We start from the raw sequence: 26,021 nt of genomic DNA, 5'->3' as shown, positions 1-26,021 counted from the left end.
ATAACATATATGAAATATTGCTATATGCCAGACATTTTTTAAATACTTCTAAAAATGTATGTCACTTAAGACTGCCTCTGTGGTTCAGTCAATTAAGCATCTGCTTTCAGCTTGGGTCATGATGTTGGGGTCTTGGGATTGAACCCTGCTCTGGACTCCCTGCTCAACAAGGAGTTGGCTTTTCCTTCTCCCTTTCCCTCTGCCAACCCCCACCCTTGCTTGTGCTCTCTCTCAAATAAATAAATAAATAAAATGTATTTAGGAATGTATGTCACCTAATTAGTTCCTAAGAAAACACTTATACTCTTGTATCTTTTTTTGTTTTGTTTAATCAGAAATTAAGGTGCATAAAGATTTAAAAACTTGGTCAATGTTCACAATTAGACTCAGGTTTGAAAGAGTTGTCTGACAAACCACCAACTGAGATAACACTGCACTATTAGCAGCATTGATTTAATTTGCAATTAATGTATTTTTTTCTTTTTTTTTATTATGTAATGTTAGTCACCATACAGTATGTCATTAGTATTTTTATGTGGTGTTCCAAGATTCATTGTTTGCATTGCAATTAATGTATTTATTTATTCTTTTATTTAGTTAGCATTGTTTTGGTAGATGAAGTTTGGCAAGAACTCCATGCAAACCAATTTCCTTTCTAATTTTACAGTTTTGATTATATGTTGTCCAAAAAATGTTTATTATACACTGACTCTGCCTTCATATATCATTACCTTCATCATTATTATCTAAAAATGATAATTTTCACATGCTTTAGTTCTGCACATAGCTACTATTTGAGCAAAGTTAGCACAATGTGTGTGTGTGTGTGTCTGTGTGTAATTTATATGAGTTATGTCACAGAAGTTAAGTACCTCCTCATAGGTGAAATCATTAGTAAGAAAACATGATTTGTCCTTGAACCCATGTATCTATGCTCCGAATACTGTATACAATATTCCAAAATGGTTGACTGTCAAGTTGACTAGGATTAATATTTAATTTAGCAGTAATTAAAGTTAGTAATTCTTAACAGATTTTAAACTTATATTACACATATTCCTAATTGTAAGGGTTTGGTTAGAGGAGTAGAAATGGTAATTTACATAAAAGTGTATTTTTTTTAATGAGCCATTTTACTACATTTTAAGAACTGAATGCATTCCTGAAAATGTTCACTTGACACTAATTTGCATACTAAAATCAGTTGTTGTATAATTTCAAGCAATGAAGAACAATCTGATTAATTCTGCCATGAGTTTTAAATTTTAACTTTGTAATAAGTTTTTTTACTACTCTTTTAATTGAAACCTTTTAAAAATTCATTGACAAGCAATGGTACATACTCTGTTACTTTACAGTTTTGATATTTAAAATTAAACTATATTTACAATACTTCAGTTTAGATTTTTAAATAATAGTTTACATTTTAATGTGAAGAAAAACAATTTAAGTTCTATTTACAAAAGCAGACATGTATCATTGTTGTTCATGCTTCCCTGAATATAGAAATTGTACGTTGTGGAGAATAAATTTGGTATGTTGAAAGTATTTCACATAAAAAATTAATTTTTTCTCACATGTTTTTCCAAGATAAATACTTGTGAAATTTTCTTGGCAAATTATCTTAATTCAGAGATAAAGCATATGTCTTATATTTTAATTTTCTAGAGGACAAGAAACATGTTGAAAGCATTATATACAGCATGTGGTACTTTATACAGATAAATATGTATACTTAATAAATGCTTTTGAATATGAAAATAGAAGGCAGTATCAGCTACAAAAATGAAATATATTTACAAGATAATTTTTACTAAAATATCTCTATTTTTCAGAATGTATTAGTACTCTAGCAATCAAAATTATTTTTAAATTAATATTCCTCTATGAAAAATCATGCATTAGCTTTTTTTATGTTTCAGACACATATCTAGTATCTAGGAACACACAAATGAATAAAAAACTCCAGCTTTTGAGTAGCTCAAAATCTAGAAAGGAAATCAACCTGTAAACACATAATCAGGGAATGCTATGATGATTGTTAGCTCTGTGAGGTATATACAGAGTAATCCCCGAGGAGAGATAAAAGGTGATATTTAAATTAAACCTATTTAATAGTTACATAGGAGTTGAACTGTGGAGAAAATAAGAAGTTTCTCAGTCAAGAAAAGTAATTTGTTCAAAGGTATGAATTGCAAAGGAAGTTAATCTATAAATTAAAAAAAATAAAAAGCTCAATTTGCTATGTTTTAGTTACAGAGAATTTGATAAGAATAGACAATTAGTGTCTAGAACTATTGTATCCTGTAGCCATCAGAGAAACATGAAGATATTAAGATTTTAAGATTTGAGATTGCCTTGACTAATACATATTTTGAAAAGACCTGTTACCAGTAGAAAGAAAGAATTGGAAGTATAAAGAAAGAGAACAACAAATCAGCTGGAAAATACAAAATTTTATCAAGATAAATAAAAAAGACCTACAACCAACAAAATGGGAGAGGTGCTGTAGAGAATCAAGTATTTAATAAATATATTCAGCAACACTTAGTGGCTAATGCATTTGATAGATGACAGTTATTAATCAATGATGTTTCTGAAGTTGTCCCTGTGTGACAACTTCATACTAAACTTCATACTATTCATACTAAAGAATATGCCTAAGCCAAAGCTGAAATTTTGTATTGAATTCTGAAAGGTAGTCTGAGCAAAAAACAGACATTTCTAAGTGATCAGTGTTAGGCACTGTGAAATCAAAAGAGATTTTCTGGGTGGAAAAGATGCTCAAAGACATAATTGTAGGGAACTCTGGTGATTTACTGGGTTTGCAAATGAGTAATGAATTAGCTAATATAGTGAAATTTAATGGTAGGAATTTCAGAGGCAGGTTTGAAATGTCAAATGCATAAGAAACCCAAGGAAAAGGAAAATTTTAAGGTGTGCTCTCTTTAAAAAAATGAGAAGTCCAGTTCCAGGCCAAAATCCCAAGTGTATTTTTTTTTTTTTTTAAATCCTGACCATAGGAGATTACCTGTCAGGTCTCATGGGGGCAAGACTGTCCTCTCCACACAGACTTGGTTTACAGATAGTACCTTGCAGTGTGTCTTAAGGATTTAGGCGCCCCTTAGTTGAGCATGTTTCTAAGCATAGTGGCATGTCTAGCCCAGATGTCTCTCTATTTGGAGGTTGCCTTGTAGGGGCCTTCAGAGGAGATGTCTTTCTGTTGCCTCTGCTAACACTTCATTAAGGGGAGATGAGATCCTTTGAAGACACCTTTCTCTACTCTGACTTAGTACTTTGTACCTTTGATTCTTACCATTTTCCTCCCTCCCCCACACAACTCCAGGTTTTTGTGGGAAGGAGCCTTTTCTTCAGGACTCCCCTAGCAATGAGATGATTCCTCTTCCTAACTTAACCTTATTTGGTATATTTCTGTGGGAGAATAAATGGAATATTGGTGATATGGATACTTTATTTCTGTTTTTTTGCTCATACTAATGTAGTTAGTAAATACTCAGAGTTGTTACTTTAATTTTGGTTTGTCATTTTAATCAACTAGGTCTCTCCAGCTCAGCTCTTGACACTATGTGGGTATAAGAGCACAGGCCCAGGATGGACGTGGGTTATCTGGAGGGAGTTTCAATGCAATAAAAGCCAGCAGGTTGACACAGTGTAAACCTTCATTAGAGGTAGTTATTATTTACTGCGCTGTCAGAAGAGGACTATTAAAACCATAAAAACTGTACATTAACATTTCTTTAGCTTTCATAACTCTATAACCTTCCATAACCACTAGCCTCAGAATGAATGAGTGATTTTTTTCAACGGTCTTCATGAAGGAGGAATGGTGTCCTAATTTCTTTATGATACAACTTTCGAGTAAAATGTGTTCTTATGTGGATAAATAGGGGCACTCTTCAATATTAATTTCATTTTCTAATATATGTCATCTTCACTAACCAGTTATTAGTGCCATATTTCATATTCTGAAAGAGAAACAAATGGAGGGACAAAGTTTCTTATTAATCTTTTTGTGCCTTGGTCACCAACTTATTGTCTGACACATTATAGGTGAAACGATTTTGTATGTACTATGAAAAAAAATAACCGAGCAAAGCCACTTTCATATATAACAGAATCATGCACTAGTGCTAATCTTGATATTATCAATCATGTTCACAGTAAGGACAGATAATATCCATCAGTTGTTTCAAGCCCTAGGCTATACCGCTTATGAAAACAAAAGCAGCCAATGCAGAAATAAACACAGCTCACATTTGATCCTTTGGATTCTGTTCTCCGTTAAGCAGAGAACTCCTTGGGCATTCACTTTACGTGCTGGATTATTTCCTTTCTCTCTTTTATAAATGTTTTATTATATTTTCATCAATTTCTATCATTTGACACCAAATAGATACGATTCCTATACTCTGTCAAATAGGAAAAAGTGAGTTCTTTGCTCATTTTTTAAGTAATATATTGGGCAAAAAAAGGGTTGTTTCTTTAACAGGGTCTTGGAAAAAATGCAGAAAAGAGATAATAAGACTTACATCACTGTCCCAACATTCAACATGACTTTTTCAATACTTGTATCAAATCAATGTTGTTGTGTTGCTAATTTACATTAAAAGTAACTTCTATCGGGGCGCCTGGGTGGCTCAGTGGGTTAAGGCCTCTGCCTTCAGCTCAGATCATGATCTCAGGGTCCTGGGATCAAGCCCTGCATCGGGCTCTCTGCTCTGCGGGGAGCCTGCTTCCTCCTCTCTCTATGCCTGCCTCTCTGCCTACTTGTGATCTCTGTCTGTCAAATAAATAAATAAAATCTTTGAAAAAAAAAGTAACTTCTATCAAAAGGTACTTCCAAAGTTGAAGGAAATTTCTCTTTTTGTACTGTTTAATTTATAAACAGAAGATAACTTCAAGTCCTAAGAACTAATATTTTGTTAAGTATATTTATGTTTAAAATAGAGAAGAAGATATGCTTGTCGAGATGGCAACCTGAACACAGGCCCCCACCCAGCCACTGTCTAACCATTCCCACCTTGCCTGTAACTGAAATGGCAAATGAAATTCAAAAATGGAGAGAAGCCTAAATAAATAAAAAATTAGGGAGTGTTTTCTCACCATGTTAGAAGTATTAAATAATTGTTTGCTATGTAGAATCTAAGAAAACATATTTAAGTAATAACAAATTTATGATTTTTTATCTGAAAAGCATGCCAGGTCAAATGCTGGCAGTGTCATTTGTATTCATAAGATGAACCATGGGACAACTGGAAGTGAATTTTCAACCTTGGCAATGCCACTGGGGAAACACTCTTGTTGTTTTAAGCCAGAAAAAGGAAAGTGCATCTGGCAGGGTTTATTCTTGGCTTAGACTTGGAGCCCTCTTGGAACAGAAGGTTCTGACAGGCAAAATCAGGAGATATGCTGTAGCTGGCTCTCAAGGAAGTCAGATATTCCAGGCAAACACCAGGGACCCTGCTGAGGCTGACTCCTGGCTGCTGCACCAAGCGTTAAAAAGACACACATAGGCAGAAGGCAAAATTCCCTGCTGTGACTGACTCTACTATTTCCAGCTCCCAGCTCTCCCTAGTTTATAACATCTTTTTTGTAAGGTGGTAAAAATCTCTAAACTATATCTAAAATTATATCTAAAATTTTCTTTTCTTACCATGTATGTCCATAAAGATTTGGGCTAAGACCCACGTCAATCTCTGGCAATCCAATTTTAACTTGAAGTTGCTACCAACCCTTATTAATAAAGCATAGATTTCTTTCTGTAAGTATGAGCTAAGAAAATAGCATCATACCTACTATAAGTGTTGTTCTAAGAAATAGGAGTAAATTTTATACAGATTGGAATTCATACTTTCAAGAGATTGAAGACTTCTTTACAAAGCCCCAAAGAAAGATTGCACTGAGGGGAAAGATTCACACAGTGAATTGGAAACAACAATATCCAGCAAACAACAGTTTCTATGCTAAAAAAAATTAAAGTGATGAAGTAGGAAATAAATGCAGGAAATTCTGCTAGCCCTGGATTTCAGAAAATGTTAGCAAATAGATGAGAATGGTGAGAAAATGAAAAGGAATGTAGTAGACACATTAAAGAGGACCACTCTATACTTGTATTCCTAAACTAAGAAAGTTGGAAAGAGTAATTATTCGGTAAATGTTAATGATTGATTTGTTGTGGAAAACTGAATAAGAAAGACTCCCAAGCCCTCATTATATTAAGAATATCTCTATCTTTATCATTTATTCTTTTCAGTCTATAAAAATCACCACATTATGGGGTGCCTGGGTGTCTCAGTCTGTTAAGCGTCTGCCTCCAGCTCAGGTCATGATCCCAGTATACTGGGATCCAGCCCCACATTAGGCTCCCTGCTCATTGGGAAGCCTTTTTCTCCTCCTTCTGCCTGCCACTATCCCTGCTTGTGCTCTCTCTCTCAAATAAATTAATAAAATCTTAAAAAAAAAAAATCACACTAAACATACCCAACATAGAAAATATAAAACACTTAAGGACTAAAAATTAACTTCCTTGCAAATGCCACCCTCCACATTATATGCTGATAGAGACTGATTCTGCAATGTACTTTTGTAAAAAAAAAAAAAAAAAAAATTACAAACCTGAAATATTATACCTATCCAAGTGGTCATTCAAGATACTAAAGACCCAAATGCTATTTGGAGATAAGGGGCACATACAGGCATACTACAGCTAACATGACTAAAAACCAATTAAAAAAAAAGTATAATAAAGTTATTATTTACTTTATTTTATTTTTTAAGATTTTATTTATTTGGCAGAGAAAGAACACAAACAGGCAGAGCAGCAGGCAGAAGGAGCTCAGCAAGGAGCCCAAAGTGGCCTCAATCCCAGCACCCTGGGATCATGACCTAACCCAAAGGCAGAGGTTTAATTGACTGAGCCAGCTAGTGCCCTGGTTATTTTTTATTTTTAAAGATGAAATGAAGATTCTATTTCAATGGAAGTAAAGGCTGTTTTAATGGATGTGAAGAAAAGATAAAATTAAATTTAAACATTCATTATTAAGCAGACAGTTATTAAGGTCATTACATATTTAAAAGTTTGAAAGTTAAGAAAACTAATTCTTTTTTTTTTTTCTTTCTTTCTCTCTCTTTTTTTAAGATTTTTTTTTTCTCATTTTATTTATTTTTTCAGCGTAACAGTATTCATTCTTTTTGCACAACACCCAGTGCTCCATGCAAAACGTGCCCTCAAGAAAACTAATTCTTAAAGTAAATATATATATGAGGGTAAAGTTATACTGCCATTTGGTGCTCATTTTACATTTACGTTTCTAACAAAATAGAAGTTAATATATGAAGATAACTATATACATTGTTAAATATATCTTAGAAACAAAATTATCATTATAAATAAGCACTGAATATATATTCCCTTTCATATATATATGTGTGTGTGTGTGTGTGTGTGTACATATACATATGCATATATATACATATGGAGAGAAAGAGAGAGAGAGGGAAATACACGATCATATTCTGTTTAGTTATTCCTGTATAACACAACATATAAATCAGCAATTTATTATCATGTTTCACATTATATGGGTTTAAAGAATTCAGTGGGTGGGTATGGCTCACCTCTGCTCTATGATGTCTGGGGCCATAGCTGGGAAGATTTAAATGGCTGGGTGTTGGAACATCTGGGGTCTGAATAGATATCCATCTTTCTCTCTGGTCTCTCTTTCTTTTGCAGGCTTGTCCTCCTGTCTACATTAGACTTCCACACAGCACGGGTACCTGAAGATACTCACACTACTGAAATGGCAGTTCAGGGTTCTAAGAGAAAGGCAGTGAGAATTGCCAGTCTCCCAAACATCAAGAATTATTGCTGCATCATTTCACCATATTCTGTTGGTCAGAGAAGTCACAAAGCCTCCTCTCTCCCCGAATAAGAGTGCCATCTTTACACTTTAAACTGACAAAAGGCCCAAAAGAACCAAGACTTGGTCCAAGAAGAGGCAGCACTTGATCTCTCAATGCCTCAGTTTATTCTCTGTAAAAGAGAGCTATTAATAGCTCTTATGTCACAGAGATGTTGCAAAGATTAAAAGATTATGGAATAGGTCAAAGTTAAAACAGTTAATGTGTAATTTTAAAAATTATTAAAATTTTAATTTGATACTTTATTGAATATTCAATTGAGCTGTAGTGTTTTCCTTCCTTTGACTCTTCTCCTGAACATGCTTGTATGTACCTACTCACTCCCTCTCTCTTCCTTTGCCTCTCTCCGTCCCTCCACACACGCCCATACACACTCATGCATACAAGCATGCACATATCCATGAATACTCCTCATCACTATCATATTCTGGGACACACATACTCAAATATCAGTACATCATAAAACAAAATAATAGAATAGATAATGGCATTTTGTAATGATTTAAAGAAAATTTCAAATTAGATTTAAACTTAAAAATAATTGCATTAATAACAACTTGTAGAATGGCAGAAGATATCTGGGAAATTTATCAAAAAAAAGATTTGATGAACATACCAAATCCTAAATAAATCAAAATAAAAGAGGGACTCAAACTGCAATTTAAGGTGTTTAGGAAATGAATATGGTAACATTTAGTGACTTACTTGTAAAAAATTATTAAGGAGAAAGCTCTATTGTAAGTAAATGTATAACCAAAAAATCTTATTATCATCAAGAAAGAAAAAAATAATTAAACCTTTAACTTATGAAGATACAAAAACAAACAAACAAACAAAAAAACAAGCCAAACATAGTATACCTAAAGAATCCTGAGATAAACATTTAATTAAAAAAATGCATGTTTCAAGGCATGGAAAATGATAATCATAAATAAATAAGTGGTCTATTTGTCTATTTTAATGGACATAGCTTTTAAAAGCTCTTTAAAATATAACAAAGAAAAAAATATTATAAGTGTGACACAATAAAATAGAGATATGGAAAATGCAAAATATTAATACCAATGCTGTTTTATACTACCCAACTTGAAGACAAAATAAAATTGGAGGTGGGGGGATAGCTCAGGGGTAGAGCATTTGACTGCAAAATAAAATTGGTATTTTCTTTTTAAAAAGTGAAATTCCAAGATTATTTGGTAGACATTCCAAATAGAAAGAAGTTTTAAAAAGAAAAAATGAGAAATAATACTTCTAAAAATTATTTATGTTCCAGAGTTATACATGTGATTTCTAGTAACAGACTATTCTATATTATTTAAATCATACTAGAGCACAGAGAATGATGAGAGAACTTGATTGTCTTACAAATCTACAAAAAGATGAAAAATCAAACTCTAAAAAAAATTTTTTACCAGTCTTGCCTATGATAGTACATACATGAAAATAAAGTATTGTAAATTAAAATCAGCATTGCATTATAATATTAAGTAATATTACATAACATTAAACAAAATAAAAAACATTAAAAATGTCTTAATCTGTGCCTAATATTCATAACTTCTCTGAATGGGGAGATCATAAGCATCATTTTTTACAATTAGTTCACCAAAGAGGTTTTGTATCTTCAGTGGCCCTACTTCCTGTGATAGTTGTCCCTATTAATCATTAGCAGAAATTGACTGGAGACTGTGTCCAAAACCACTTTGTTTGTGGATCTAATAAGAGAACTCCATTAGGTGTTGCATTTGCAAACTGAATCTACCAGTTAACTTACAGGTGAAAGGCTCTGTCTGAAATTGAGTTCCCCATTGAAAATATATTCATCATTGTAATAGAGAGCTTTTAGCTCTCAGCAGTTGGCAGCAAAAAAAAAAAAAAAAAAGTGATGGCTGAGCAATATTTATATGGCTTTCGTTCTTATGCATTTTATCATTTGCATTAAAAATATATTTGCAAAATACAAAGTAATTCTAATAATTGGCACAGCTTCACATGAAACAATTCTACAAATCAGACTCAAGGTGAAATAACACGTGATCTAGAAATATTGTCCTCTGCAAGATAAAGTCAATTAATTCCTATGGGGAAAGCATACAGGAGGCCATTGTGATAAATCTGCTTGCAATATCAAAAGGAATTGGAAAGCCTTAGGTGATGCCTTTAGAAAAGGTTAATGTAAGGCATTACTTTTACATTTTTAGCAAGGTTCGGATTAGTACCCAATCTTAATAAGCTTACTCATATGTCTTGACTAGTTCTGCCTCTTTTACTACAATATTTTGTGTGTTTATGAGAGAAGTGATGGAAACTATTTTAATTATTATTATTTTCAGAATTCTGCATTTCTTATTCATGGACTGATCTCTCTGTATATTAAAATTATAGTTTATGTCAGTATATGGGAAGGCGGTAAAATATGGAGTTGCATAGGCTTTGGAGTATCTATTCTTGACCTTTTTTTGGATAATGTCCAAGTTCATCAGCACTAAAATGTTGCATGAGTGAGAAAATTATAGTGATACTTGTTGAATTATCTTTATAATGTTATATATCAATAAGCAAAATATCTTAACACATCCCAATTGTATTTCTGACTCTGCTGTCAAGAGTATATCATAAATAAGGCTCTCTTTGTAATGACACTCAGAGAACCCACCTAGTGTTCCACAGCTAATGAATAACATAAAAAATAACAATTGCATATCATCTATTGAGTATGTTAAGATAAAGAATTTCATTTTAGAAAACTTCAGTATAGGTACAAAATAAAAGATGTAATGATACCGGAGAAGGAACCACAGAATATCTATTTAGTTATACTACTCTCATTGAGTTATACTGTGACATATTTCAATAAAAAAGGAAATATATAGAAACAAAATTAAATTTAGCAAAAAGCAAATAGAAAGACCCATTTATAGTACACACTTTCAATCTCCTCAGTTATTTAATTGATTAAATGATAAAGAACAATCAAGAAACAAAGTGTAGATATCAGTTCTCTAAATTTTTATGTCATTAAGTATTCATTCTAATTATTTGGCATTTATAATATACGGTTGACCTTTGAATAATACCAGTTTGAACTGCATGGGTCCACCTGTATGCAGAGCTTTTTCAATAAATATAATACAGTTCTGAAAATATATTTTCTCCTCCTTATGATTTTTTAATAACATTTTCTTTTCTCTAGCTTATTTTATTGTAAGAATACAGCATGTAAACATGTAACACACAAATTGTTAATTGACTGTTTATGTTATCAGTAAGGCTACCGGCCAATAGTAGGCTATTAGCAGCTAACTTTTGGGGGAGTCAAAAATTATATGCAGATTTTCAACTGCATCAAGGATTGTCACCCCAAACCCCATGTTAAGGATCAACTGTATTGCCTTTATCTGTTAGATAGAACAAACAAATGATAGTTGAAAAATAGAATGATTGATATCTGCTTTTTATCTAGATGAAGATATTTCTGGGAGCAGAAACTTTGGAGCCTCGTAGCTATTTCAATGTTTTATATATACTATAAGATCAAAATATAATGGAGCTACCATGTAGCATTCGATGGAATCAATGATGGCACACAAAACCTTAACTCCTTGAAAGACAAATGGATATAAGTCAATAATTGAAGTTTTAACTAATATTAAGTGGATTAGGATTAGATTAAGGGAATGCCAGGGTACATAATTTTGATATGTGCAAGTGTACATGTATTTATACATATATGTATTTAATCAACATATAATAGAAATATATTATATATACAAAGGGTTCTCCTAAGTGGACACTGTGGTAATGATCCATGCCCTTTTATGATCTATGATTTATAAAACTGTAGATAGAGAAGAACTACACGTGTGAAAATGGAAGTAATAATGACCAGTGTCTACAGCATGGAATGTTAGGCAGTTGTTAGACAGTCCCCAAGATTCCTACTCTGTTTGTATCCATCCTGCATAGTTTCTTACCCTGAAGTGTAAACCAACCCTGTGAAAAAATCAGCATTCTGCTGATTAGGGTCTCACTGAGTTGACTCTAAAGTACAAAAATATTATCATGGGTAGGCCTGACCTCATCAAAGGGACTTTGAAAAGAAGGTGAAAGGCAGTCAAACCCTACTGGCCAGAAAGTAGGCAGACACCATTTTGTGACCTATCTGTGAGGTTACATGACAAGGAACCACTGCAGTCTCCAGGAGCTGAGTGTTCCCCAGTTCATCACTAACAGAAAATCAAGACCACGCTCTATGCTCATGGAAATATATTCTGCCCACAAGCTAAATGATCTTAGAAGAGAACCCTGAGCTTCCAACTTCACAGCCTGGTCAACTTTTTTTTTTTTCTTTAAACCATATACATATTGGATAGTTCTCTTTTGTTTATTGAAACATAATTAACATATAATATTTTATCAGTTTCAGGTGTATAACATAATGATTCACTATTTGTGTATATTGCAAAATGATCACCACAATAAGAATCTTTTTTTACACTTTTAAGCTTAACCTGTGGTTGAAAACTGATAAAATTGAGTAATGTTTGTATTGCTAATGGTCCTTTGTTTAATTAGGCTATGTTATTAAAAATAAGGTAGTTAAGAGACTTTTTTGGTTAAGGATGATGGAATTGAAGAAAACACTGTACCAGGAATAAAATGAGAAAATTTATCTTGCTAATTTTATTCCTCTTGACCTTGTTGTATTTCTTTTCCTCTGAGGCACTATCAGCTGTATCAATGACTTTTTGCTTGAGACAACTGGAAGAGTTGTTGCTAGAGTGGTGAAAATATCTACCATTTTACAAAAATAAGTTCCCAACCTAAGTGGTGTGGAGTGACAACAATGTTTAAACTACTCACAACACTTTGAGGTGGTCATGACTGGGCTTTGCTGATGGGGAGCTCTGTGTATGCTGAGGGCTCCAGTGAGCTGGAACTTACAAGGTGGCTCCTTCTTGTTTATTGTCTTGGAGGGGTGGTTGGAAGGATGGGCTGAACAGGTAATCTGGGCTGGTCAGTTCTTAATGGAGTAGTTAGACAACTCCTCTCCCTGTACCTTCCCCAAAATACCCAGAAATGCAAAAGTAGGGACAGCCAGGCCTCTTCCAGTCTACATCCGAGGACCTTCACTATCTTGTAGTAGTTAAAACAAAGTTCCAGTTCAGTTTCAAAGGCAGAGGATGTAAATGTTTCTCCTCAGTAAAAAGAATGGCAAGAGCACTAATAAAGTGTTTCTGGTTACTGTTAATCTGTGTAATCTGTGTATGTGAAAAGTTATTTTTGAAAGACATAAATCAAAAACTTCTAAATACTAGACTCATTCAAAGCAAATATAAATAATGCAGTGATTTCTTGGAGTCAATGCTGTCTATCTGTATTCTTACACATGACTACTTAAATTTATTCCATGGAACTGGATGAGTATTATTAGTGTAGTGAGAAGACATCTAAGTTACTGACAAATCACATATATTTTCTTACTTTCCTCCTTAAATAGTGCTGGGGCAGTTGCATAATTATAAAGCCCTAATGCTTTAATCTAGATATCCCATTTCACTTATATGACTAAGTAGTAGTAAAGTACTTAGTACAACTGCATTTATTTAAAGAAGATTAAATTGGTCAGCTGTTTCTTTCTCACTTAATCTAATGTCTCAATTTTTGTCACTATTCCTCCTCGAGGAATAAGTCATCTTTAAAAGTTAAAGGAACATTGACTTTGAAAATAGAGGATAGCACAGAACATCTGCATTAACTGAGAGCTGGCTCATCTCCATAGGGGTGTCTCTTAAGCACTTACAAGTTGCTGGCACAGAGTAACAATTCAAAAAGGAGTTGATGTGAGTAAAACCAAGGTAGTAGTTATTAAGAAGATAGACTTAGAGTCTGACAGATAAGGTTCAAAACTTACTTTGACCACTTCTGAGTTGTATAATCTTGGTTATTTTACCAGTTGGAGTGTGTTAGATTGCAGTTATTCACTTAAACTTTTAAGGAGCTTAGTGGACCATGTTGCAATAATCAAATTTATGTCACTTAATGAAGCCTCTTTGGGCCCAGCATCTTAGGATGTCACTGGTGAGACCCTTTCTTTCACCATTGCCCAATCAATATGATACAATTAACACATTGATAATTATTGGTCAGTATGTGATCCATTCAATTAGATTGGTTTAATTTAATGTATATATAGTTGGTGTAAGAGAGAAAATCTAAGGAGCCCAAGTAGAATATAACAGTTGAACACATGATATTTTATTTTATATGACTTATACATTAATGGTACTTGCTTCTGCATTATTTTTCTTTGTTCCTAAGTGTCAGTCTTAATACATTGGAAAGGGTTACTTTTGTCATCATTGTTGAGAGAGAAAACTGAATTCCAAGAAGTTAAGGTAACATTTTTGTAATGCCAGGAAAAACTGTGAAATTGAAATTCCATTTCAGACCATAGAAATGCAAATTGTAAATTGAATAATTATTGCCAAGCAATTTAGTCACTCGAGAGATTTGCCAGTTGAGCACTTGTGATAGTTAATTGCATGTGTCAGCTTGGCTAAGTTATGATGTCCCAGTGCTTGGTCAAACACCAGTCTAGATGTTGCTCTGTATTTTTTGTGATTAAGATTTAAATTAGTAGTCTTTTAGTAAAGCAGATTACCCTCCATAATGTGGGTGGGCCTCATCCAATCAGTTAAAAGCTTTAAAGAACTAAGGCCAAGGTTTTCAAAGAAGAAGAAATTCAGCTTTGAGACTGAAACATAAAAACGACAAAATAAATAATTTTTTAAACAAAAATGAACAACAAAGAAACAAAAAAACCCAGAAGAACACCTGCTTGAGCTTCAGGCCTATCTGAGGATTTCAGACTCAGCACTGCAATATCAACTCTTACTCAGATTTTTCAGTCTGCCAATTTAGCCTGTGGATATTGGAGTTGCTAGGCCCACACTTACAAAACCAATGTCTTAACATAAATCTCTCTAGATGAACATATATATATATATATAGTACTAATTGGTTCTTTTTTTTTTTAGAGCACTATTACAGTATTATTTTTATTTTCTCATTAAGTAAGGTCACCTTAGGCAAAAATATATATGTCTACATTTTATATATTTGTGTGTCTTTTATTCATTACTGGAATTTATACCTTAGTTAATTCAATATTCAATAGAGCTTCTACAATGTTTATTGGTTTATCAAATGGGTAAATAAATGAATTAATTCCCCAAACTTGGATTTCATTTATGAATTTTATACATCTATTGCACTTTAAAAATCTGGTATAAGGTTAGTCATTAAAAAATTGCCTTTATAATTAGTTTTAAAATATATATATTGGAGTTCTGTTAGACAAGCCACTTTTTGTTTAGCAAAGTGTTTGCAACACATAAAATAAAACTGATATATTTGCATTTAGTGTAATAATAATAAACTTTGAGCCCTTATTGAAAATTTGGTACTTCATTAAGTGTTTTAGATTCTTTAGCAAATAATACTCTTATGCAACTATGACAGCTATGCCAGTTACTTTTATTATTCGCACTTCACAGATGAGGAAAACAAAAATTTAAAAAGTTAACATTCCCAAGTGTATATATCTAGTCAGTGATAAATCCAAAATTCTAACACAAGTCTTTCTAAGACAGACCTCGTTCTTTGATTCCAAATAAAATAATATCCCGATCAGGATTTCTGTTCAGCTGAATGTGTGTGTTGTTTTCGTTTGTTTGTTGTTGGGTTTTTATTTATTTATTTTATTTGCTTGCTTGTTTGTCTGTTTGTTTGAAACAGACAGAGAGAGAGAGAGAGCGCGCACACAAGGAAGAACAGAGGGAAAGCAGACACCCCACTGAGCATGCAGCCCGGATGCAGGGCTGCTTCCCAGGACCCTAGAATCATGACCTGAGCCTAAAGCAGTCACTTAACCGACTGAGTCACCCAGGCACCCCTGAATGTATGTGTTTTATACATATCCATGAAAATTAACAGTGATCAAGGAACCCTGATTTTATTTTATTTATTTATTTTTAAATTAACATATAATGTATTATTAGTCCCAGGGTTACAGGTCTGTGAATCTCCAGGTTTACACACTTCACAGCATTCACCATAGCACATACCTTCCCCAATGTGGGACCCTGATTTTAATGATGTCCCCATTCTAACCACATGGATTCTTTCTAAAATAGTTGAGATGTGCCGACTGAGGAAAAAACCGATGATCACCATGCTGGTTTTTCATATGGTCTCTATCCATACCCCAAGCTGACTGCACATGATGTTCAAATCAGACATAAAATCCATCCATATTACGAGGGGTAAAAGTAAAGCAAAAGGAAAAATAAAGAAAACAAAACAAAACCAAAAATAAAAAAACCTCTATTTATGTGTTAACTTATGATAGTAAGAAGTAATAAACCAATTTCTTTTTTTTTTTTTTAAGATTTTATTTATTTATTTGGCAGAGAGAGATCATAAGTAGGCAGAGAGGCAGGCAGAGAGAGTGAGAGGGAAGCAGGCTCCCTGCCGAGCAGAGAGCCCTATGTGGGACTCGATCCCAGGACCCTGAGATCATGACCTGAGCCGAAGGCAGCGGCTTAAACCACTGAGCCACCCAGGCAGCCCCAATAAACCAATTTCTATCAAGTCTCCACATAGCCTTATATTTGCTCTTCATGAGGACTAGTTTTATTTTAACATACCAGCTACGCCATTATTTATCAGACTGCCAGATTCCCATAAGTTCATAGAATATATGAGACTATATGCTCAACAGTATATATATATTTTTTAAATTTTTTATTTATTTCTTATTTTTTTATACAATAGTATATTTTAAGTAAACAAGTAATAAACTTTAAATAAACAATCTAGGAAGTTATGTTGGACAAAGGAGCATAGGGATAAAATCTCAAGGGACATGTAGGAAAAACAGCTCAGTAAAGAGCCAAAATGATGTGACCATATAAAAGATCCCTGATGATTTGATTCAATCTAATTACACACTTTAATACATAGAGGATGCTATGAACTATTCATTCAGCCAATTTCCATAAAAATTAATCTTTCAAAGATTTGATAATTATCGAAATGAATAGATTTTTATATCATATTCTCTGAAGAAACTGTATTGCAGAGATTCCATTTTTATTGGTAAAGACACCCCCATACATTTTAATAGTCATTTAAGCAGTGATGGAATTGACACATCCTACAGATGCTTTGTGAAATAGATGATCTTACTGAGAGTGTCCACATTTTCCTCAAAAACTCTGAAACCCAAATATTATTGAGGTCCCAAACCACCACTCCAAAACATAGGTGGAAGGACTTCAGTCAAAAAATATTATTAAATCAAGAGTTTCCCTTTGTCCATAAAAGTTTTAATTTAACTTGTAATCACTGAATTTGGAAACCATAGGATTTTTATTTTAAGTAATCTAATTCTTGCTGCATCATCCAAGATGAACTAGTTGTAGTATATAAGTAAATGTAACTTTTTTGCTATGGGCTACAGGTATTGATAAAGAAAATATATTGGTTTGGGAGTCCATTATCAAATCAGGAGTTTTCCTTAACTGTAATCAGATAGCAAAACTAGTTAAACCTATTTCTAGTTCATAGCAATAAAAACCATATACCATCATACAGAATGGCTACTTTTTCAAAATAAAATATATTTTATGGGGCGCCTGGGTGGCTCAGTGGGTTAAAGCCTCTGTCTTCAGCTCAGGTCATGATCCCAGGGTCCTGGGATCGAGCCCCGCATTGGGCTCTCTGCTCAGCGGAAAGCCTGCTTCCTCCTCTCTCCGCCTGCCTCTCTGCCTACTTGTGATCTCTCTCTGTCAACTAAATAAATAAAATCTTAAAAAAATTATATATATTTTATGATGGCATTAAATGATTATACCTATTTACAACAAACTATGAATGAGCTATAGAAAGTTTTTATAAAATTTCATATGTCTAGTCCCTCTTGAATACTTCTATCCAGTTATGACTAAATAAAACATTATCATCGTGTGCCTCTCTGGATTATAGTGGTGTTTTGCAAAATCTATTGTTCATCTATTGTGTGTTTCATTCCCCTCTTACTTGATTTAAAGTGTGATGAGTTGTCTTGTAATAGAAACCTTATTTTTTTGTCAGACTATGTTTATCCACCTATTCAAAATTATTTTAAAATTTCCACACACTTTATCGGTGATAATATTGTTTAGAAGATTCAACTTTCCTCCAGAAAACATAAATGCTGGTTTCCTTTTTTTCTTTAAACTTATTTAATTTTTTTTCTTTCTTCACTCTTTACTGAAGCATAATCCTGTATCATGAGTAATCTTTCAGAGTAACTTTCTGATTGAGAAAGAGCAGAAGTTAGCACTTTAGGAGAAATGGAATCAACCTCTTAGTCTTGGGATTGCTTTAAGAAAGATTTCAAAGAGGGGGTATAGATTTAGTTGAGTCTTGAGAAAGAAAAGGTGAGATTTTAGGAGGAAAAGTACAAACCTAAAAAAGAGGTTTGTACAAATTAGGGAAAGAAGAAGAAATCTTATTGACGGATGGAAAATAGGTCTATGTAATTATTTATATATGTATATATATGTATGTAATATGTACACAGTAGTTTCAATTGGAGGGGTATGGAAAAGAAATAGAGATCACTTAAAAGAACTTAATATTTCAAATAAATAAGAGCAATATGATATTTTCAGGTACTTTTCATATGAAATATAGTATTTGCTTAATAAGGACGTTATAAAAAGAAAGTAAAAGGGCAGCACTTTGAAAGTGTGCACAGTTACCAATCTTTGTGTTCTTATGCATCAAGCACTATTTCAAGCACTCTTCATATATCATTTAATTTAACACATACACAAATATTAAGTATGTCTTTTTGTGACATGATTTGTTAGTTGAGAACCCTGAAGCATCGACGGTACACTGATTTTATCAAAGTTCACAAAGTTAATAAATTTTGGCTGTGGAATTTGGGCCCAGCCTGCCTGCTTAACTAAAAGCCTAAACTTTCAACCTCACAACTCTACTTTCTTCATGCATTCTGTGCATAGACTTACATTATAAGACACTAGGAGAACCTAATCCATTTCTGACTTAACTAAAAGCAGGGGCAGTATGTCTATGGTAGTTTAAAAATAAATTCTATCATAGACTTCCCCTTCTTTTCAAATTTTTCAAACTATTGCTCCCTCCTCTAGTCATCCTTTCTTGCTTATGACTCAAAAATGCCAGTGTAACCCAGTGTCATTTCCAAGAGCTCAATGCATATCTCACTCTGTAAATATAAATGAGTCACATCAATCAATTATCAACCACCAGCAGAACACTTAGTTTTCAAATATCAACTGAAAATTGAAAAGACGGATTGTGATTAGTTCAATAGATGGATGGGCTGCAAGTTTTCATCTTACTCAGAAAGACATCATTTGCCGCTGGAGTAGAAAGAAGAGACTAGAGCTCGCTGTGACATTACCTAGAGTGGGCCTGTGCCCTGGGACCCAGGGCCACCCGTCTCGTCAGAGGCCAGAAGCACTTTTCTTGGCTGTTGTCTAGTCACCTCTGGATCTGAGCTTTCAGGAGGATCCCCAATTGTCTCTGGGCTCTGTTCCAAGACTGTATTCCAAGACACATTAAAGAACAAATTTAATCCCTTCACCACTTTCCTCACCGTATGGTATATTTTAAACCATTATTATTTAAAATATTTTAACATTATTTCTGCCTTACATATTTTTATGCAGACTCCACTATAATAAATTCATGATTGTTTCTTTTTATGCTACTCCAGTTTATTTCACCTTCATGATAGGATTATGTGAAGTTGCTAGGTTATTGTATGATCCATTTTCTAGCATAGAAAAGAAATAATGATATAATTTTCAAGCTCTCATCACATTATACTACTGAAGAATGAAGAACATATTTCCTGTTAGGAGACACTTGAAGTTTTTACATATATTTATAAAGTGTTAGATTAATGTAGCTTCTTAACACCTTTTAAATGAAATTTCCTGGATTCAGTATATAATTTAAGTGATTGTGGGGTTTTTTTTAATTTATTCTTTTATAATTACACAAAACATATGGTGTGAATCTCATTTTAAATGATTTTGAGGAACTAAATTCACGTTTGACCAAAAAGTGTTCACAAAATTTCCCAATATTATGTTCACCGTGAGCTAAATTAATTTGCTGCTTACCACATCTAAACGATCGTTAGTGAGGATGTTAAACAAAATTAGTTCTAACACCAAATTCTGTATCACTTGGCTGCACACATTAGTTGTTTTCTGCACTGCAGTTTATCATCATCCACTGGCTAAAATGACTCAGATACTTTTCCATCTATTTTGTGTTAAAGATTATGTTTTGTGTTGGAAATTAATGTATGTCTTTTAATTTGCCAAATATTAAAATTTTATATAAGAAATGCTTTGGGGAAATTTTGAAAAATGAACTTACTTTCTTAAAATATGATTTAAATAGCAAATTCCTTGAGTTTATTTTGTGGGGAAACGAAAAAGAAGAAGAGTCTATTGCTTTCTCCAAGTGAGAGCATTTGCCTTTTTCTTTAAAGATTATAGAATGATATGATCAACAGAAATTCACTTAATCATTCCAGAACAAGTGAACAATAGCAGACACTTGCTATTTTCTGAAAAGCAAAATGAGAAGCAAAAATAAATGTTTGGTCTGAAGTTACTTAAAGTTTCCTGCAAAAACAAAACAAAACAAAACAAAGGAAATAGACAAAACAAGAACCAGATAATAAAAAAGAAAAGTATAACAATGTGTGAGGTAAGAAACACACATGGGAATACTTCTCACTTCTGCACTCACAAAGATAATTTCTGAGATTTTCTGAATTCTCAGTACAGAATGATACCAGAATTTTTCTTATGTAGTTGCTATAGGATGTTCCTTTTAGCATCCTACAGTATCCATTTCCTGCCCTCAGATTGAAAACTGCATTGTAATAGAGGTAATCTTTCACAAATTCCCTCAAATATTTCTTTTCTTTCTCCATTTCTTTAAAACCCTGGGAAATATTTGAAATTTAAAATAAGCTCCTTTATGACACAGTTACAGTAAGGCTTAATAAACATATAATCATATAAATACATGTAATTGACATTATGTGAGTAAACGGCATAAAGTAATTGAGATTATCTGGCCAAGTTGATCTGAAAGAAAAAATCACTTTACTTCTAATTATTTTTCCCTATTTCCTGCTTCAGAATTCAAGACATTCAGTCTCTTAAATATGACATAAATTTGATCTTAGGAATAAAAAAAAATACTTGCTTCAAGTGAATTGTTCTATCATCATATTTTTATTTTATTTTTAAAAATTTTCTTATCTTTTTTTTCTTTTTTGGAGACATAATAACCTCCTATCTCTTTTATATCTGTTGCCTCTCTGCTTCCTTATTCTTTCAACCTCTTTATATTATAAATTCTTATGCTATATCACTTTGTATGTATATATTCCCATGTTTTTCCCTGTGTACATTAAGAAAATATGGAGATGTGGCAAGAGATTCTTTTTCACTTTTTGGGTATCTGATACAGATATAGCTGAGAAGGAATTTGCTAGAGTATAGTAATGAGAAGTTATCCCTCCTAGAGAAGGAGCATCTTTGGGCTTTCTCATTCAAACCACCCCCACCCCCACTCCAAAACAAACAAACAAACAAAAAGCCAAGCAGATCAGTAAGGCTAGAGTAGAAAAGCATAATCAGTAGACACGTAAAAAGGGATAACAGTAAGGAACCTGCAGTTTTCAATGTTACATAATAAATTATTGGAGTTTAACAACAATGCCGGAGAAGAGGCTTGGAATTTTTTGTTTTGTTACTGTTGTTAGGCTTTTCAGGACTCTAACATCTGTCCTGAGAATAGACTTCCATGGAAATGAAAATAGAAATAGAGAAATCCTCAACAAGGTTTTGTAATAATTCTGGCAGGAGATGATGATGGCTAATGTCTAGACTTCATAAAATCATGAATACATGATTGTGGCTTAATAAAAACTGAAAAAAAAATTGTAAAACACTGAAGTAGTTTTAACCTTTGAAGGAGTGGTTTCAAGGTGATTACAGGGAATACAAAATGAAATTAAATTTGTCCAGTGCCTGCTGTATCCCAGGCATTGTGCTGGGCAGTTGGCATATATTATATCTCTAATACTCTCAGTCTGTCCAAAGAGAATTGATTTCCATTCTTTTAAAAAAGAATGAATCCTAGATATATAATCTTGGATTAAAAATGCTTCTAATAGCTGGATGAGGTTTGTTTCAAAGCATTGCGTGGCAAAAATATACCGCAAACATGTGAATGGAAATCATCTCCAAGAAGTACATAAAGGTTTAAAACATAATAGAATGAAGAAAGGTTTAGATGAATTTACGGATGAATCCTTTAGATTTTAAAAGTATTTATTAGTAATATACGGTGTCCCTTGTGGAGCAATGGTAGGGGAAAATGCAAAGGAGCAAAGTAGTGAATTATTTTGTTTTTTAATCCCCTATGTGACTTCCTAACACTTCAATGAAAGATGAAGCCACACTTTGGTAGAAATGCTTTAATTTCTGGAGGTCTCTGTGAGGAAGCAGTCATGCTTGAGCCAAGTAATCAGGCACACACTGAGGGCCTAATTAGTTTTCCTGGCAGAGGGAGCTCTTTTATTTGTGGTAAAAAGACAGCTCCCTTCTCCCTGTCCCAGTTTGATGTTCTTGAAAAAAACAATTTCTTGAGTACTGTTGACAGTTGAGATATGATTATGGAATGTCATTTAAAAATATAGACAAATGAGTTTGTTGGAAAATGTGCATTATAAAGTATTCTATCATTTAATCTTTATTTTGTTGGTTTTGTCCTATTGCAGGAAAAAAAAAAAACTAAGAAAGTGCTGGAACATTTTTTCTTGAGGATTTTCCTATCCATTTGCGTTGACTCATGGAATACAAAACTCCAATTTCTGACTATTTTTCTGAAGATTTTCTCAAACTCACTACTAACTACAAACATTTTGAGAAGCTTCTCAGATATCTGAAATGGTGATTTGGGGAACTTTTATTACCATTTATTTATTTATTTATTTATTTATTTTAAGATTTTTTATTATTTCTTATTACCGTTTTATGTGTCATTTTGAAAACTACTTCTAGTAACTTGGTATTTGTATGTTTTACATACAAATATGTATGTAAACACCTTTAAATATGTTTTACTTCCTTAAAATAGAAATATTTATTTTAGGGTACAATGTCATTCCTTAAAGAGAGCCCTGATGCGCAGTGAAGAATATAAGTAAGGTCACAGATTTGACAATTAAACTTTTTAGTCACTACGACTTTTTATATCCAATGTTATCATTTTTGTTTAACCTATGGCTACCTACAAACTTTATTTAATAATATTTTTATTTTGGGGGCACCTGGGTGGTTCAGTGGGTTAAAGCCTCTGCCTTCAGCTCAGGTCATGATCCCAGGGTCCTGGGATTGAGCCCCTCATCGGGCTCTCTGCTCCGCAGGGGGCCTGCTTCCTCCTCTCTCTCTGCCTACTTGAGATCTTTGTCTGTCAAATAAATAAATAAGATCTTTAAAAAATAATAATAATAATATTTTTATTTTGGAAACCGTTTATGAGCAGTTTTTTAAAAGGTTCACAAGAAAAACGGTGATAAGTTTGCAACTTGCTTAAGTTTAAGTATCTTTTCTGATGTAAAGATATGTTCTTAAACCTATAAGTTCCAGCACTATGAAAAAATCATGCAACCAGAATTTTGTCATTATATATTTTGCCCATCCTTATAAATCTTGTATGAAATGTAAATTATTGGATTTTCTGGTAGTAGTAACATATTTCTTTTGTAGCTAACTAAAAAATAAAACATTTTATTCCATATGCATGTATGTGTGTGTTTCTGTTTTCACTACTCAGATACAATCTCTCTGTATATTTTGATGTATTTTTATTCCTTCCAACACTGAAAGAGATATTTTCCATTGACATCAAATAATCTTTGAAAACTGTATTCCAGATAAATAAAATATCATAAATAATATAACTAAGTGTCTATAGTGAGTATTTTATCCTGGTTATTTTATCACATTGCATTTTAGAGATAACCTTCAGACCCAAAGTTTTGAGCACATTTTTTACTGCTTTCTTTGGATAAATTAATAAATTAATAAATTTGGATAATTAATGGCATTCTTAAAATGAAATTAATGAGTCAAAGAGAATAAATATTTTATTTTTTTAAACACTTTATTTATGTATGTGAGAGGGAGAGAGTGCAAATGCATGAGAACTGGGAAAGGGGCAGAAGGAAAGGGAGAGAAAGAATTTCAAGCAGATCCCATGCTGAGTGCAGAGCCCACGCAGGGCTTAATTCCACAACCAGACGATCATGACCTGAGCTGGAATCAAGAGTCAGCCACTTAAAGGACTGAGCTACCCAAGGGCCCCTAAAGAGAATTAATATTTTAAAGTTTTAAAATGTGATTTGTTTACAAAGTGCATTACAAATATTTAATTACAAAACATTTATTTTGCTTAGGGCAATACTCTCTAGCTCCATCCATGTTGTTGCAAATGGCCAAATTTCATTCTTTTTTATGGCTGAGAATTATTCCATATATATATGGAAATATAATATAATATAATATATGGAATTTTATATCTATATATATGTATATATATAGATATATGTATATCACATCTTTATCCATTTATCAGTTGATGGACAATTGGGCTGCTTCCATAATTTGGCTATTATAGATTATGCTACTATAAACCTAGGGGTACATGTGCCCCTTTGAATTAGTATTTTTATAATTTAAACCTAAGTTAGGAGCACACAAAGTTCACCATACTGAATACTGTCATGATATTAAATAGTTATGAAGAGTCATATGTTTGGAAGTTTTCATTTATTTTATTTCTAGTAACCTTTAAACACCTTCATGTTTCTTGGATCAATGTCTGAATTTCCTGTCCATGGCTTTTTCCAGCATTAACTTATGTGAGAATGTGTAATTTCTTTTTCTTAATGATTTATGAACACTTTGTGTATTAACTACATTATGTCATCTATTTCAATTTTTTCAGGGTTTTTTGCATGACTTTTAATGTTTATGTGATATTGTTGATGTACTAAAGTTTTAAACTTTTATAATATAATTTCTTGCATTTTCATTTCATGTTTTCTTCTGCTACTTTCACATATAGGAATCATTTTTCCTTTGAATCATGGATAAATGTATATGCATTTTTTCTTCTTTCTGTATTGTATTATCTTATTCTTTACTTTTATCTTAATTTAAATTCCCTAAATATTTAAAACTAATTTTGTTCTATTTTCAAAGTGAAATTCTTTATTATTTTTACATTAATTATTCACATTGTATCACATGTTTCTTCATTTTCTATTTAATTTTAAGTATCTTTTTCATATTTCTAAAGCGTTAAAATTTTTAGATACTTCTGTAAATTCATAGTGCCTCACTGGATAAGATTTAATAAACACATGCCTCCCTGGATGAGACTAGTTGGAAAGCAAAGAAGGAGTGTCCAGAAAACTGGGCACCTTTTAAGTTTTCTGGGCTGAAAACAGCTGGATCCTATGTGGGGCTCAATGTACACATCCAGGGAGTAAATGCTTGACTTAGGAGAAACATGTATCTTTGGAGGTCATGCACACCATGCACTCCCTGTCTACATGCCCCTCAGGAGCACAGCTTGTTCTATTCTTCTTCTTTTTCTAATTCCCTTGTGGTATTGATAACATTCACAATAAAGCTGGAGGCAGAATCTGACTCAGAACCTTTTGCCACTAGACTGTCTTGTCCCCAGCCCCTCTCCTTTCTCCTGCTTAGGTGTCTAGAGTAATCTTTTCATTCACCATCTCAGGGGTTGCTGGCCAAACCCAACAACTTCTGGACTGTGTGAACTATCCCGTTTCATTATTTTCTGTTTTTATTTTTTCTGCCTTAAAAAAAATGTTCCTGGGTTAGTTGAGTCACTGATCTTGATTTCAGTTCATG

Source organism: Meles meles, chromosome 5 (genome assembly GCF_922984935.1).
Source record: "Meles meles chromosome 5, mMelMel3.1 paternal haplotype, whole genome shotgun sequence".
NCBI classification, from domain to species: Eukaryota; Metazoa; Chordata; class Mammalia; order Carnivora; family Mustelidae; genus Meles; species Meles meles.
Note: the sequence above shows the minus strand (reverse complement) of the source record.